The sequence below is a fragment of the Sturnira hondurensis genome, unplaced genomic scaffold, assembly GCF_014824575.4.
Source record: "Sturnira hondurensis isolate 20B ecotype Veracruz unplaced genomic scaffold, ASM1482457v3 Scaffold0009516, whole genome shotgun sequence".
NCBI lineage: Eukaryota > Metazoa > Chordata > Mammalia > Chiroptera > Phyllostomidae > Sturnira > Sturnira hondurensis.
In genome coordinates, this window is record NW_028082147.1 from 1587621 (window position 1) to 1604544 (window position 16924).

The following is a 16924-nucleotide window of genomic DNA, read 5'->3' on the forward strand; positions in this document are numbered from 1 at the left end:
CCTCAACTCTATAAACTACCACCTCCAGGTAGGAGTAAACCATAGGATGCCAATAAAGTCACTAATTGTGAGTTTGGGCAGCCATCTCTACTTTGAGTTCTGTAGGTTCCTCATTTATAAAATAGAGGTGGGAATGGGTGAGGGTAGGGATTGGATTGGTTGATTCCCAAGGCCTTTCTAGTTCTCACACCATAGGGGTTAGGACTTCTCTCCTGTGGATTGAGGATTATAATAGAATCTTTATTCGCTAGTTGTTGGAGCATTACATGTATAGTGCTTAGTGCAGGGTATGACTAGTCTCGGTAATTTGGGCCATTCTAATAAGTAAATTTTAATATCTCACTATCATTTAGTATGAATTTTCCTAAAGACTATTATTGCTAAGAATGTTTTCATGAGCTTACCAGCACCTGCTTTGATAAAGTATTAGTTTAAATTTTTTGCCCTTTTCAAAGCTAGGTTTTTTTATTATAGAGTTTTAAGAGCTCTCTGTATACTATGGATGCATATCTTCTAGCAGACATATAATTTAGAAATATTTTCTTTCAGTTGGTGGCTTATTTTTTCATTCTCCTTGAAGGAATCTTTCAAAGAGTAGAATTTTTTTGTTTTGATGAAGTCTAATTTATTAGCTCATTCCTTTTTGAGTTATATTTTTGGTGTTATATCTAAGAAATCTTTGCCTAAGTCAACATCGTAAATTTTTTCTATGCTTTCTTTATAAAAATTTATAGTTTCAGGTTTTACATTTAGTACAAATTAAAATTTTTATTTAAAAAAAATTTGCATATGGCCCAGGCTGGTGTGTCAGTGGATTGAGCACCAGCTGCAAACCCAAGTGTTGATGGTTCAATTCCCACTTGGGGCACAGGTCTGGGTTGCAGGCCAGGTCCCCAGTGGAGGACATGAGAGAGGCCACCACACATTGAGGTTTCTCTTTCTCTCTTTCTCCCTCCCTTCCCCTCTCTCTAAAAAATAAATGAGTAAATAATCTTTTTAAATTTTGCATATGAATATCCAATTGTTCAATAAGCATTTGTTGTGGGGGTTGGGGGAGCAGAAACTAATACTTTTCCATTATTATAAACAGTTCCTTTTGAATTGTATTTTTACCATTGTAAAAGATCAGGTGTCTGTATATGTGTGGATCTATTTCTAGATTCTATTCTACACCATTAATCTATCACTCTTGATGCCAATATTACCAATATTACAAATATTATGCCAATATTAGTCTTGATTATCATAGCTTTATAACTGTTCTTGTAATGAGGTACTGTTAGTATTCCAACTTTGTTTTTCTGTTTAAAAGTTGTTTTGAATATTGTAGGGCTTTTGCATTTACACATACATATTAGAATTAGTCATCCATCTCTATAAAAGCACTGCTGGGTTTCTGATTGGGATTGATCAAATCCATAGAACAATTAGGAGGAGGCTGATGGTGTTTTGTAGTTTTCAGTGTATTGGAATTGCACATCTTTTATCAGATCCATCCCTAAGAATTTCATATTTTATGCTATTGTGAGTGGTTTTGTTCTTCTAATTGTTATTGACGATTATCTGTTACATGTAGAAATGCACCTGATATTTGCATATTGATCTCATATTCTGAAACCTTGCCAAATTCACTTATTGGTCTGGTATCTTTTCTTGTATTATAAATTCCATCAGGTTCTCCAAATAAATGATCATGTTATATGTGAATAAAGGCAGTTTTGTTTCTTTCTTTAATTACCGAGTTTCTGTTTTTCTTGTCTAATTGTGTTAGCCAGAACCTCCAGTCCAACAATGAATAGAAGTGGTAGGAGGTGAAATCTACCCTCTCCCAGGTTTTAGGGGTAAAGCATTGTCTTTTGCCACAATTAGGGTGTGAGCTATAGGGTTTTTATAGATGTTCTCTATTCCTTTGAAGTTCACTTCTCTTTCTAGCTAGTTCGTTCTGTATTAGAAATGAATGTTAGATGTTGTTGAATGCATTTTAAGTATCTTTTAAGATAACGTATATCAGTGGTTTTTTTCTTTGTGAGTTTGTTAATATGATGAGTTACGTTGATTGATTTTTAAATGTTAAGCCAACTCTTTATTCCTGGCACAAATCCCACTTTGTCGTGATGCATTATCCTGCATTTGATTTGTTATAGTTTTGTTATAGAGAGTTTACATTTAATTTCATGATAAATATTGGCTACAGTTTTCTTTCCTTGTTATGTCTTTGTCAGGTGTTGGCATAAGAGAAATGCTGGCCACAAAAAAAATGAGCTGAAAAGTATTCATTCATCTTCAATCTGGGGGAAGACTTTGTAGAGGATCGGTTTTATTTCTTCCGTAAGTGATGGGTAGAATTCACCAGGGAAGTCATCTAAATCTGGATTTTTCTTTTGGGGAAGATTTTTAACTTCGGAATGTATTTAATGGATTTACAACTATTCACGTTATATATTTCTTCCTGCGTGAGCTCTGTTAGTTTCTATCTTTCAGAAAACCATTTCCTCTAAGTTGCTAAACTATTGGTATAAAATTGTTCATAATATTTCCTTATTATCCTTTTAATATCTGAATAATCTGCACTAATGTCACCTTTCTCATTTCTAATATTTCTGTCTTTTCTCTTTTTTTTCCCTGATCAGTTTGGCTAAAGGCTTACCAATTTTTGTGATCAACTAGCTTTTGTTTTATTGATTTTCTCTATTATTTTCCTGTTATTTAGTTCATTGATTTATACTCTCATCTTAGTTATTCCCTTTCTTCTATTTACTCTGGGTTTCCTAAGATTGGATCCGAGATAATTAACTTAAGGCCTCTTTTTTTCTATTATAGGCCATTAGTGCTCCAAGAGAGGTGTTTGTGGAATGAATGAACCTAGCTTTTATCGTTGAGTACCTGATCCGATGTGCAGGTATTTGCATTCTTGTTGACGATCTGGTCGCTGCGCAAGGATTTGCATTTTTACAAAGAACGAAATGACAAGCCAGAGAAACGAAGCTCCTGGGGTGGAATTTCAGGCACCAGCGAGCTGGGTCTGGAAGTTTCTTCTATTGTTTAGTGCCTGGGGGAGGAAGTGGCTGTCACAGCAGGTAGAATCTTCCATTCATTGCTTCCCAGTGCGAAATTAAGAAAACAATCACATTGTCTCTTGAAAACACGTGAATGTGTCATGGAGACAAATGTGTTTGCCCTTGGTTTTCTCAGGGTGGAAATTTCTCTAGTCCCGTCAGGTTTACCTGTGGTGGTTTCTGCCCACAGGACACTCTCTCTGACATCCCTGTGGGTTGTGCCCTGGCTGACTCCAGGGTCATCTGGAGGGTCAGTTCTCGAATCTCACAGCCATCTGTCATTTCCGCTCTGTGTAGGTTGGAGAAGTCTGATGTTATCTGGGTGTTCAAAGAGCCATATTCCACAGCTCAGACATTTCCATGTGAAGCCCAATGGCTTGGCTGCTTCTTCTCAGTGAATTTAGGGCTCATCCACTCCCTGTGGCCCCTGCCGTGTCCTCCCACCAATCCTCCTTCGTGCCCCAGCTCTATGCACTGTCAGCCTTTCTGCCCTCAAGCCTGGCCCTTCCAGCCTGCCCCTCCCTCCACAGCACAGAGCTGACAGGGTCTTGCCCTGCTGAAAACCTTTCCCAGCCTCCACGGTGTCCTTGGGTCATGCTCCAAACTCCTCAGCCCTGCACCAGCCACTAAGAGGCACAGCCATTAAGCAAGGACACACCAGGCAAATGCCTGTCCCTGCTTTTGCACCTGACCTTCCCTCTGCTCCTCAAGACCTAGTCCCAACATCTCTTCTCTGAAGACTTCCCTGATTCTTACTGTAAAGCTGATCCTCCCCTGCCTTAGGCCACCCCGCCAAGCCTATTTCTGTCTCCACACGTGGCCCCTAATTACTGATCATCTGACCTGTCCCTCTACTAAACTTAGGGAAGCCTAAGCCTAAATGTTTGTGTTCCCAACATCTGAAAACATATGTGTCAATACGCGTTTATGGAGGGAATGAAACAATGAATGAATCAATAAAACCGTGCACCCAAATGCCTTCCTTACAACCATTATAGGAACAGCAGCAGCAAGGATTGTATCTCTTATTTCTAGAACACATTCTGCATGTCAAGCCCTGATACAGGGTGCAGCCAAAGGGGAGGGGGCAGGAAAGATTTGGAATAGTGTCCAGAACTCAAAGTGTATAGGAATATTGGAGAGACGTATAAGGTATCCTCACCCCTTCCCCCCACAGGTGTGACTTGGGGGAAGGGACACATAGACCAGGAACATGCAGGGCTGTTGTGTAAAGCCACCGCCCTGCAGCTAATCCATGGCCTGGTCATTTAACATATCTATAGCCTTTGGCGGGTCACTTGGATATGTTAAATGGCTGTGGCCATGCTTGGAGCTAGGGGCATGAAGTCACTTCACCCCAAGATGTGACTGGGGGGGGTAGATCCCCTGAGTTACAGCGCCTGCGTGGGGGCTTGGAGGAGATTGGCTCTAGGACATGGGACCATACCTGCCCAGACTCACAATGGCAGCCCAGTAAACTTATAATAATACAGAAATACTGGCAAGTGTAATTGATCATGGGAGGAGTCGGAAATAGGGGTACAGAGGAAGATGGGCACCAGGGGATTTAAACCCAGACACGGCAGCCATTAGGGGGAGAGACACGAGGTTTCAGCAGAGTTAGGACCCCCCCTGTAGCCATTAGGAGAGAGAGCCACACGGGTTTCAGTAGGGTGCAGACCCCCTCTTGGCCCTGTGAAAGGGAAAACCACGCAGCTTTGCCAGGATGGAGATCCCTGCGGCCAGGTGAAGAAGAAAGACTCGCTTTTGGTGGAGTGCGGCTTTGGTAGAAGAGGCCCACGCGGCTTTGGGGTGCTCCCTTTGGCTGAGTGGCCTGGAAAGTAGGAGAGACTTTGACTGGAACTTGGTACAAAGAACTCTTGCCAGTAAAAGGTGCCACATGACTTTGGATTAATTGGAGATCTTGCCTGGACAGGCAGGCGACACAGCTCACGTGCCAGCGGCCTGGGAGAAAAACGGACGTGTGCTCTTTTCCTGATTTACGGTACCCGGAGTTGGGACAGTGGGAGAAGGGAGCGCTGTGTGTGTGTGTGTGTGTGTGTGTGTGTGTGTGTGTAGGTGTAGGTGTATACCCTTAAAGACTTTAATATTTTAAGGAAGGCATTAGGCCTGAATAGCATTAAATAAACATTTTGTTTCCTTTTCACAAATCTCTGGCATTGAGAGATGTCTTTCCAATGGGCGGCGGACAGAAGAGCCCAATAGATATTAGTATACCGTCCTTGGTAGGGGCCCCTGTTTTCTGAAGTAGTTTTTGGCATCCCTCGGTGGGCCAAGTATTGCCCCCCGCCTTGGACCCTTGTTCGGTAACAGCCCTACAGCTGGCCCTTGGCCTGCATCCCCCCTAACCCTTCACAACCCTCTTATGGGCGGACACAACTGTTAGGTCCCTTTTACAGATGATGCATGCTGGGCTTAAAGAGGTCAAGGGTTCAGGGGTCCAGTTTGTGCTTTACCGTGAGGGAGTAGAGGAGCCAGGATTTAAATGCTGACATGTGTAGCTCCAACTTCTTCCTTTATTGAGACTTACTATGTGCCCGTCACTGTCCTGTGGTCTGAGGACAAAGCAGGGAACAGAACAGATCAAATCCCTGCTTTATGGAGCCTCTGTGGCAGTGTGTGAAGAGGGGGCCAAGAGTAGATGAATACACACAGAAATCATGTCAGGGCTGGTAAGTGCTCCACAGAAAAACAAACCAGAGTCGGGGGCAGAGAGTGAAGGGTTGGGATGGGGGATATGTGTGGGGGTGTCTGAATGGAGCGAAGGGACAAGCCCGATTTCAAGTCTGGTTTCAGCCCCCCTGGCAGCCTCTTCTCCCTAAAGCCCCAGGCTCCTTTCTGCCTCAGGGCCTTTGCAGAGGCAGTTCCCGCCCCCAGGAAAGCTCTTCCCTCGTGTTGTTCATTCTCTCCCTTTCTAACAAGTGCCCCAGCATTAGATGATATGTTCACGTGTTTGATTTTCCGTCTATGTTTGCCGCTCTGATGGGGTATAACTTCCTCTGTGGGGACAGGGAGCATCTTCTGTTCTTTGTGCTTCTCACACGATAGGAGCTAAGTGCACATCTGGGGAACGAGGGAATGAATGAATGAATGAATTTGAAAGTCTTATGTTTGACACAAATTATAAAAGAAAAAATTAGTAAGTTAGGCCTTGTCAAAATTATGAATGAATGAATTAAAGCTCCCAGCCCTCTGGAACAGCTGCAACCAAAAAGCCGGCCAAGTTTTAGCAACAATGTGGAGGGGCAGGAATTCTCACGGACCACTAGTGGAAGGTAAAACTGTTCGATCACTTTGGAAAGCGTTGTGACAGTTTTTTTTTGAAGTCAGACAGACGCCTACCATGTGAACCAGCCATTCCCCTCCTAGTTATTTACCTGCAATAAAAGGAAGCATTTACTCATAGGAAGGTGTGTATATAAATGTTCACTACACCCTTATTTGTAATAGCCCCGAACGTCCACCAACGGCTGAATGGATAAACACACTGAGGTGTATCTGTCCTTTAGAATATTACTCAGCCAGAGAAAGAAGCAACCTATTGACACACACCAACAGGAGCAAATTTCAAAATTATTTTGCTCAGTGACTCTAAGATTCTACTTTTGAAGATTTTATTTATTTATTTTTAGAGAGATGGGGAAGGAAGGAAGAAAAAGAGGGGTGAAACATCAATGTGTGGTTGCCTCTAGCACACCCCCTACTGGGGACCTGGCCTGCAACCCAGACGTGGGCCCTGACTGGGAATCAAACCAGCGATGCTTTGGTTCACAGGCCTGCGCTCAGTCCACTGAGCTACACCAGCCAGGGCCATAAGATTCTATTTTTGATTCTAGAAAATATGCACCAACCCTCTGTGACAGAAGATAGTGGAGTGGCTGCTTAAGGGCAGAGGAGAAGGATGACAAAGGGGTACAAGAAAATTTTGGCGCTGTGAATATGTTTATTATCTTGATTGTGTAATGGTTTCATAGGTGTAGACATTTGTTAAAATTCTTTAAACTGTGTATTTCTAATATGTGAAGATCTGTGTACAGGAATTTTACTAAAATAAAGCTGTAAAAAAACCCTGAATATCCCCAGAGCCTCTAAATGTGGGGACAAGGTATTTTTCTCCAGTCCAGGTGTGACCTGTTTGTGACCCTGTGGAGAAGGTTGAAATGTCTCCGTGGTCACGTAGTCCTCGAGAACCTGACAAATATTTAACTCTGCTTCATTCCACTCATTGCTTCTCCCAGGAAGATCATAACATTTTGACACCTCTGACAAGCTTGATGATTCAAGGACATATGAAAGGCCACTGAAATGCCAGGCAGGACCCCACCTGTGCGCCTTGAGCTGGGGATACCGCAGGTGGGCATTTTGTCCTGAGCTGTCAGAGAGGCTGTTCCCCATGGTGGGAGAGGTGGGGAAACCCCTGAAGATTATGAAAAACCTAGACACACCACCAAGTTCACCTGCCTGTCTCTTAATAGGCACTCAATATGTGATTGGCTGAACAACCAAATTCATCTGATTGGTCGAGATGTTTGGAGGGAGCAGCTGATTGGCTCTTCGTGTTATTTGCCTGCTGTATTTACAAAGAGCTGTCTGATTGGTTGGCTGTGATAGATACCCTTTTCCTCAACCCTGGGTTATTCTAAGGAGTCCACCATCCTATTATTTATTCATTCTATATGCAGCCCGTTAGCCGGATAGCAGAGCCCTGGTGATCACCTGCGCAGAATCCTCAGCCATGCCAATCTTCAAGGCCAGCTCCACTGCGCCTGAGCCACTGTGTGCTTGCACTTATATCTGGCTCTTTCACTCATACACATTCCCTGCCTGACTCCTCTCGGCACTGGAGTTGGGATCCTTGGTAAGATATCAAAGCAACTTAGAACGCCAGAATCATAGAGGCATAGAATCCAGAAAATCATAGTCTTAGACACTTAGACTTCTAGAATATCAGGATTCATTACTTCAGTAAATATTTTCTGAATGCCCTCTTGGAGCCAAGCTCTGAACAGGGTGCTGGGGATAGATAAAGGGCTGAACAAGACAGGGACAGTCTCTACTTTCATGGATGGTCCATTCTAGAATCATAAAACTCAGAGTTGAGGGGGCTTGGAGGAACTTTTGGCTTCACTTTTCATCCCTCCAGAGGGGGAAGAAGAGCTCAGGCTTGTGAAAGGACTGGCTTGGGGAGGAAGGCCGCTGCAGAGAGTGCCAGGAACAAACTGAACCCTGGCAGAGACTTCTAGTAATAGGCCTCCTGAGGCCATGAGGGACCTGGTTGCCTGCCCCACTCCTCTCATGCCTCTAATTTCCACCATCTCTGCCTCCAACAACTCTGGGACCACTCACCTGTGGGTTCGAGGCCACCCAGGCCTGGGTGCACTGATGGACCTCTGCCTGGGTCATGAAAGGAGCCTTTACACTCTGGATGTGTCCTCTGGCTCCTGTGAGGGGCCAGTTCCAGGCCCTGTTCTCAGCCCAGTTCCCTTGGGACGGTTCTGATAACCAAGTCCATCCTTCTCTTTAAACACTAGGAAGAAAGATGTCCCAGGGTCTAGTTTTAAACTTTAATTACACAATCACTAAAACAAAATAAATCATGTGGTCTTTAATATTTATCTTAGTTATCAGTGTGCGATTTTATTTTTATAAAACAAAAAGTAAATGGGCTCCGTCAGCCAAGTCGACTTCAGGAACTTCCTAGTTGTTGTGTGCCCAGCTTGCTTTTGTACGTTTCACTTTGCAGAGTAGTCTGTGCGTACGGCTGGAAAAAACACTACGGAGAGACTGGTAATGAAAAGTAGTGGTCCCTTGATCTTCTCACCCTGAGTTCTTCTTGTCAGAAGCAACCAATTTTAACTTGTGTAGCTGTTTCTCTGACCAGTTTCCTCATAAAGTTAAATAATATGTTTGCACCACTATCTCCTGGCTCCCTGCTGTGATGAATAAGGCTTTAGCTCATTTCTACACCAACCTGTCTCCCCTTCTGCCAAAATTATTACATTTTTAGGTTTTTTTTGGTTACCTTGAAAACTTTAAGTATTGGACTCATACATTTACTTCTGTAAAAACAGCATTACAAGTTTTAAGGTAAAGGAGATTAACATTTATTTGCCCCTGTAAGCAGAAAATACAGGGTACAGCTCTCTTCCTCGCTGGCAGGAGCTGGAGCTCTCTCACCTGACTTCATCTCTGCTTTCCTCGGTGCTGACCTCATTCTCTGGCAGGCTTTCTCCACACTGTGGGGAGGAATGCTTAATGTATTTGGGTTCTTTGCAATGAAAGATTCTACCTAAAATAAGCCACATTCAAGGATCAAAGTCTAAAGGGAAGTGAGTCCTAGAACTAGAAGTGAGGCATGTTTGCCAAGCCCCTACTCAAGAACTTGTGACAAGTGGTTATTAAGTTCTCACCTTGTGCCAGGCCCTGGGGACTACAGTGTGAGCCAAGACCAGCAAAGTCTCTGATCTTGTGGAGCTGACATTCTAGCTCAGCAGGCAGACACTAAGGAATACCTTAAATTAGTGTGAATTTGCAGCTTTAATACACACTATAAGGGAGAGGGGTGGGCACTATGAAGGTATGTATCAATAGGTAAGAGATTTGACCTTGTTACAGAAGGTCAGAGAGGACATCCTGAGGGGATGAGGGCTGAGCTGGGATTGAAAGGTGAGGAGTAGATTGGAGAAGATGGGGTTGAGAGCACATTACAGGCAGAAGGAACAGTCTGTGTAATACGAAGGAACACTTTGACTAACTGCTGACTTTTAACAAGAAGCAATGGAGGCCTGAGGGCAGTGGAATCAAGTCTTTAAAGCCAGAATTCTAGCTCCAGCAAAAGTATCATTTAAGACCAAAAGTGAAATAAAAACATTCTCAGATAAAAGAAAACTAAGAAAACTTGTTATCAGTAGAACTGAAGTATAAAAAAGACTAAGGAAAGTTCTTTGGGCTAAAGGAAAATGATACCAGATGAAAATTCAAATATTCAAGTAATGAAGACAGTCAGAAATGATAAATGTATGGGTGAAACAATTTTTTCATTTTATTTTCTTGAAGGTACATCACATTCTTTAAAACAAAAAATATGTTATTGCACTGGAGAATCTATAATGTATGCAGGTGTAATACATTTAACAACCATACCATGAAGGATAATGAGGGAGGGCATAAAATGGACTTATACAGATGCAATGTAAAAGTTAAGGGTGTATTTTGTAGTCTTTAGATCAATCTTAAAAAACTTAGCTTAGATCAATCTTAAAAAAATACAAATATGTATAATTATAATGCTAAAAGATAAATAAAAATTAAATTCTAAAAATTATATTCATCCAATTCAAAAGAAAGCAAAAAAAGAGAAATGGAGAAACAAATTAACAGCAATAAACCTAGAAGAGATGAACATAAAATCAAGAGTGAAATGCTCAGCTAAACTGTACTGCAACCACATCACACTTATATTTAATATTAATGGAATAAACACTCTAGTAAGCACAACATCTTTTACTTTTTTCTTCCATTTTTTTCTCACAAACCACTCTTGTCCCGGGAGTGGACAAGGCAAGGTTCTGTTCCCCTAATGGAAAAAATCCACAGCTCAGAGAGAGGCAGCAACCTGCCTGAGGTCACACAGCAGGTCATAGGCAGAGTTCAGAGTGAGAACCTCCTCCTGGCCTCCACGGGGATTTGCTGCCTCCAGCTGTGATATGAGAGGAGTTGGGAGTGGTCTGGGGCTTCACGACTCTACCCCTTACCTCACCCCTGCTGAGACCCAGCACTGAGGGGTCTGAGTTCCACCTGAATAATGAATAGAAAAGAATGAACCTCAGGCTGGAAAAGGTGGATGGAACCTGTTGAAGGGACTCAGGGTCTAGAACCAGGAGGGACATGAGAGCAGGGGCCAGCTCCCTGAGGGTGAGCTCCTGGCTCTGAGAGACCCACAGAGGGGATGGGGCAGGGGGGCAGGGGGGAGGGAAATGACAAGGATGACAGCAGTCACAGAAGCACGGCAGGCACAGCACTGGTGCTTATGAGGAGCCCAGGCAAACTTTTATGTGTCTGCAACCCACCAAGCCCAGGACAACAGGACAAACACCCCATTGCACAGGTGAAGGGGGCTGGGGCTTGGGACTGGCAGGGCCTGTCCTGGGCCTGGACAACCTGGACGGGTGTATTGATCTGTTTTGCTCCGTGGAGAACCTCCATGAAATGTGCTGGCTTGCATGGGAGGTCATGAGCACCCTGTCTGTGAAGGTGTGTGGCGATGACTATTAACTGGACTTATTGTGGTGACATTTCACAATTACACAAATATCAAACCATGTTGTACACACGACACTAATGTAACCTTATGTGTTAATTATCCTCAATAAATAAGAAAATGATAAATCACACTAAGAAACCGGTAAACAAAGTGTATCATTCCTCTACCTTGACAAACTACACCTGGGAGGACAGGTATAATGTAGTGTTCTCAGGCCCCTCAGGGTTCCACTCCAGATGTGGGGGTGTAAGGAAGGCCGTCTTGGTCCCTGCTGGGCCCACCCCCCTCACTGCCCATCCCCAGGTCTGCCCCACATTTTGAGGGCCACCATTCCCACGAAACAGCTGCCTCTCAGCACCACCTAGGCCTGGAGGTTTTACCCCACAGTTCGTCCACCTCAGGAAGACAGACCCAGGGAACAGGTTCATCCAGGATCAGGAAGTGGGTTTGGACCATTTGGTTGGGGAATCTGGGGGTCCTATGTGCCAAAGAGTAGTCTAGAATAGCAGAAGTGGCAGGCAGACTCCAGGGGAGCCCATCACCCCTTTGGCGCCATCGATTCCTTGTGCCATGGACAGAGCAGGGTTCTCTACAGTGTGAGACCCAGGTATGGACTCCTACCCAGTTCTGGGGGTGGAATGAAATCCAGCCCCACTTCACCTGCCAGGCTCTCTGCCCAGTCTACAGTGGGAATGACCCAAGGGGATGGAGCAAGCCATTCGGGAGAGCAAGACTCGCAGACCCAGTGTGAGTCTACACGCAATGTGAAGGCCATGGACAAAGGTCCAAAGTTAGGAACAGGGGCCCCAAGGATGGCGTCGGCCAGTGAAGCAGTCTGAGCTCGAGGGAGCTGTACCAGGTGAGAGGTGCCAGGGTGGGCCTCACCTGGCTGCCCAGCTGGGCTGGCTCTCATGTGCTGCATCAGTCCTCAGAGTGACATCGTTCGATAGCGAGGCCCTGGACACCAGTAGAAGCAGGTAATTACGGACAGCTCTACAGCAAACAGTTCAAGCCCACACCTTTATGGCCCCATGAAACTGCCTGGGTTTACACACACAGAGCCATATTTCATGCTGCAAACGAGAACATTTTTAGGAGCCACAACTTCCCAGGAGTCCATGGATTTCCTAGAATCATCACTCTTTCAAGATCTTCCATGAACAAAAAAGAATGAGCAGAAAAATACTATCATTTGAAAGAAAACAAAAGGGAGAGAAAAAGAGAATAGCTCATACTGCAACATAAATGTTGCTTCTCACATAAAACAAAGGATTGGATGCCTTTCCCCCATTTGTCAGCAATGAGCTCCTTGTTGGTGAGTGGGGAAGAGGGGAGGTTGTGTGCAGCCTGAATTATTCAAGAGGCACAAAGTGGGACCCTGACACATCTGTGCTCCTGTCATTAACCAGGTCAAGTTCTGATGGGATTCAAGGGGTCTGCAGGATTTTTTAATGCATCTAATTTCTAATAAAGCAAGGAGGGACTGAGTGGGGGCATTGGCCTCATTAGCTCAGGTGACCCAGAGCACATCTAGGCTTGGGAGACTCCTGAGAAGGGAGTGGGACTCTTCCAGACTGGACTCATAGATTTCAGTTTGGATTCATGGCCTCCTGAAGGTGTCTCCAAGCCCATCCAACAGGGTGCAGTGTCGGGGGAGGGGGCCCTGGAGTCACACCTGCCAGAACCCCAAGGGACCACCAAGACCTGGGCTGGCCCTGCGCAAATTCCAGCAGCACCTCTGTCTCCTGAGCCCCTGTCTTCTGACCCGTTAAGTGGACATGGACGTGGTAGTTCCTCTCATTTAGTTGTACTGCAGATTCACTAATGTGACCATGGCCCCTGCATGGTACCCAGCACCTAGTAGGTCTTTAACAAATGTGACTCCATGAAAGTTCCACAAACCAAGTTTTAGTGAAGGGTGCTCTTGGAAGCCAGATGTCGAGGATTCAGAGCCCTCCTCGGCCACACCCCAGCTCTGTGTCCCTGATGCATGGGCCTCCAGCATCCAGATTTCCCGTCTGTAAAATGGGGGAGTAATGGTACCTCCTTCACCAGGTCACTGTGAGGGCTGAATCAGATGAAGCACATGAAGCACTCACAGCAGAGCCGGCACACAGAGAGCCTTGGCAAAGCTACCTTTCTTAGGATTGTTTGCTGCTGCTGTTTCAATGGCCACTGCACCAAAGTGGGAAGCTCTACAACGCCTTTCAACAAGTGAATGGCCAGACAAGTGGCGGTACATGCACGTAGTGGAATACTATGCAGCTGTGTAGATGAACGAGTTATTGATTCACACACATATAGAAGAATAGTGATCCTTCACGCAAAAATAATAATACCATGTGAGGTATATAATACCTGTTAAGTAAATGTAGGACTGCAACAGCACAGCAATAGGAGAGAAGCTTGACTCCCGTAAGGTTCTTAAACTGCATGTGAAATGGTGTAATATCAGACAGGGGGACTGTGCTGACGATCTGTGCTATAAACCCTGAAGCTACCACTAAATTAACAAAACAAAGAGTTATAGCTAATAAACCAACACAGAAACCAAAGTAGAATCATAAACAATATTTAATCCACATGAAGGCAGAGGAAACGGAGAAGGTATATGAAGAACAGATTGAGCCCTGGCTGGTGTAGTTCAGTGGATTGAGTGCCGGCCTTCGAACCAAAGTGTTGCTGGTTCGATTCCCAGTCTAGGGCACATGCCTGGGTTGCAGGCCAGGTCCCCAGTAGGGGGAGTCCCACACATTTTGTTTGTCTCCCTTTCTTTTCCCCTCCCTTCCCCTCTCTCTAAAAATAAATAAATAAAATCTTTAAAAAAAAAGAACAGATTAGTCAAAAACAAAGAGCAAGAGCCCTGGCTGGTGTAGCTCAGTGGATTGAGCGCGGGCCTGTGAACCAGATGATCGCGGTTCGATTCCCAGTCAGGGCACATGCCTGGGTTGCAGGACAATTCCCGGCAGGGGCCAGTTCCCAGCAGGGGATGCACGAGAAGCAACCATACATTGATGTTTCCTTCCTCTCTCCTTCCCTTCCCCTCTAAAAATAAATAAATAAAATATTTAAAAAAAAAAAACAAAGAGCAAGATGATAGATTGAAGCCTGACAATATCACCACAAGGATCTTTTTGCAAGGAAGTAAACCAAGGCACAGAGTGAGAAAGGAGCTTGTCCAGATGCACAGAGCCAGGAAGGAGGGGCCAGCCTTCAATTCAGCCTGTGGAGCTTGTGTTCCTAACTTGCCCCTGGCCCTCCAGACCCTGGCAACTTCTGTTCTTCAGACGCCCATCTCCTGCCAGACTCCCCAGTCTATGTGAACCCAGAGTTGGAGGGGGTCAGAGAGATGATCTGTTCAACCCCTTCATTTTATAGGTGAGGACACTGCCTGGCCCTGAGAGAGGAAGGAGCCTGTTCAAGGTCATTCTCTGAAGCAGGGGCCCAGCTGGGATTGTGACTCGGCCTCTAGCCCAGCCAGCTGCCAGGCTCCTATCACTGCTTCCAGATCCTTCTCTCCCCCAACCCCAAACTTCTGCGGCAACACCTGGCCCTTGATTTTCTCTCATGTCCCAGCAGGCATTAATTATGAGTGTTCATCACTGCATTATCTAATCATCTTGCAAATGCTCCCAGGTGTTTTCCAGGGACATTTGTCTGGATGATTTTCCTCTATATAAATAAGTTCAAAGTCATCTGTCTCCCATAATTGGAAACACCAGACTCCCACAGTGTTGGTGGCTTCTTCCTCTTTGGAGGGTTCCCGGCCACTGGAGTTGGGCAGCCATTAGGGATCACTGGTACATACTGGAGAAACTGAGGCCTGGAGAGGGAGGGACTCGCTTGAGTTCACCGTGCAGGGCAAGAGTGGAGGCAGAATATGAACTCAGATCTCCAGGCTCCTGGAGCCTGCTCTTTCACTGCAGCTTGTTTGCACCTGCTAAGCCTCAGATGTGACCTTGAGACCTAGTTTCTGGGTTGGGGGTGTGTGTTCTGATGTCAAGGTCACCTTATCTCTGCCCCTGAGCATGAAGTCATCTGATTTCCCTTTAAAATAGCTTCATAAAACAAATGAGTCACATCATTTGTACAAGATCCAACTGATATCAAGCTATAAAGAAATTAAAGACTCTAAAGAGCTCTGGGAAGTAACGCCATTCGTTTTGGGGGAGTAGTCTTCTGACCCTCTCGGGCTGGCTTTTCTCCACATCCTGCCTCCCAGGGTGCAGCGCTGCACCGGTGAGGCTGACCTGTCCAAACCTCGTCAGGGTGCCTTGGGGGCTGTCTTCTGTTGGGTTCAGCCAATGGGAAGCAGAGCAAGGCTGGGATGTTTCTTCCCGTTTCCTCCTGGGTTCATCTCTGTGTCTGCAGCCCCAGGCGCAGGGGCAGGGCCCAGGCCAGTGCCCAAGAAAGGTGTCCCAAATGGGTCTGGGCCAGCCCTGGCTGCCTGCAGGGTTAATGTCTGGGCTCCGCCTGTAACACAGAGGGGCCTCCTGCTTCCTCCCCTGGGTGCTGGGGCCCTGCCACTGGGCTCTGACTATAGGAGGGGGGCTTCAGCTGCCCCCCCAGCTCCTCTGGTCTCACCCCACTTCCCTCCAGCCCGGGGCTGTTTCCCAGGGACAGATCTCCTGCAGAAGCTGACCTGCCTGCCTACATTTCACTCTTTACTTCACTCACTCTCTGAGCATCGCTGAGCCCCGGCCTCTGCCAGAATCAGGCAGTCATGGTGGGGAGCAGGTGATGACAGAGATGGGGTCTCCTTCACTCACTGGCTCCCCCTGACCTGGCACCTCCCTCCCCGTTGCCCGCATTGGTTTTCAGAGCATGCTCCAGGACCTCATATGATGGAACACATCTTTGTCCTTCACCAGTCTCCCCACCAGAATGTAAATGCCATAAGGGTGGAACTGAGTCTGTCTAGTTCACTCCTGGATTCCTAGTGCCTGCAACAGTGTCTCCGGGTGCTTGGTAGTAAGTGCTCAGTGAACATCTGTCACGTACGGCTGAATGAACACAGAGCTCCCAGTCCAGGGGGGGACGCTGGAGGGGGACAGCAAACGTTCGATAACGCGGTCACAGGGTGTTCGAGGACGTGTCGTGGAGAAGGGTTCTGAGCAGAATGATGGGCGAAGGAGGGAGGGGACCTGATCGACACTCTCACACTCATATCCTCCATTCATCAGCCATTTCCAGCACCTTCTATGCACTGAGACAGGAGTAAGCACTGGGCACAGCCAGTGCCTGAGGGGCTCTCTGGGGAGCAGGAGGAGACAGACACTCCCCCAGGCACCTGCAGTCAGGGTAAGTGCTGGGGAAACCTGCAGGGNTCAGTGAACATCTGTCACGTACGGCTGAATGAACACAGAGCTCCCAGTACAGGGGGGGGGACGCTGGAGGGGGACAGCAAACGTTCGATAACACGGTCACAGGGTGTTCGAGGACATGTCGTGGAGAAGGGTTCTGAGCAGAATGATGGGAGAAGGAGGGAGGGGACCTGATCGACACTCTCACACTCATATCCTCCATTCATCAGCCATTTCCAGCACCTTCTGTGCACTGAGACAGGAGTAAGCACTGGGCACAG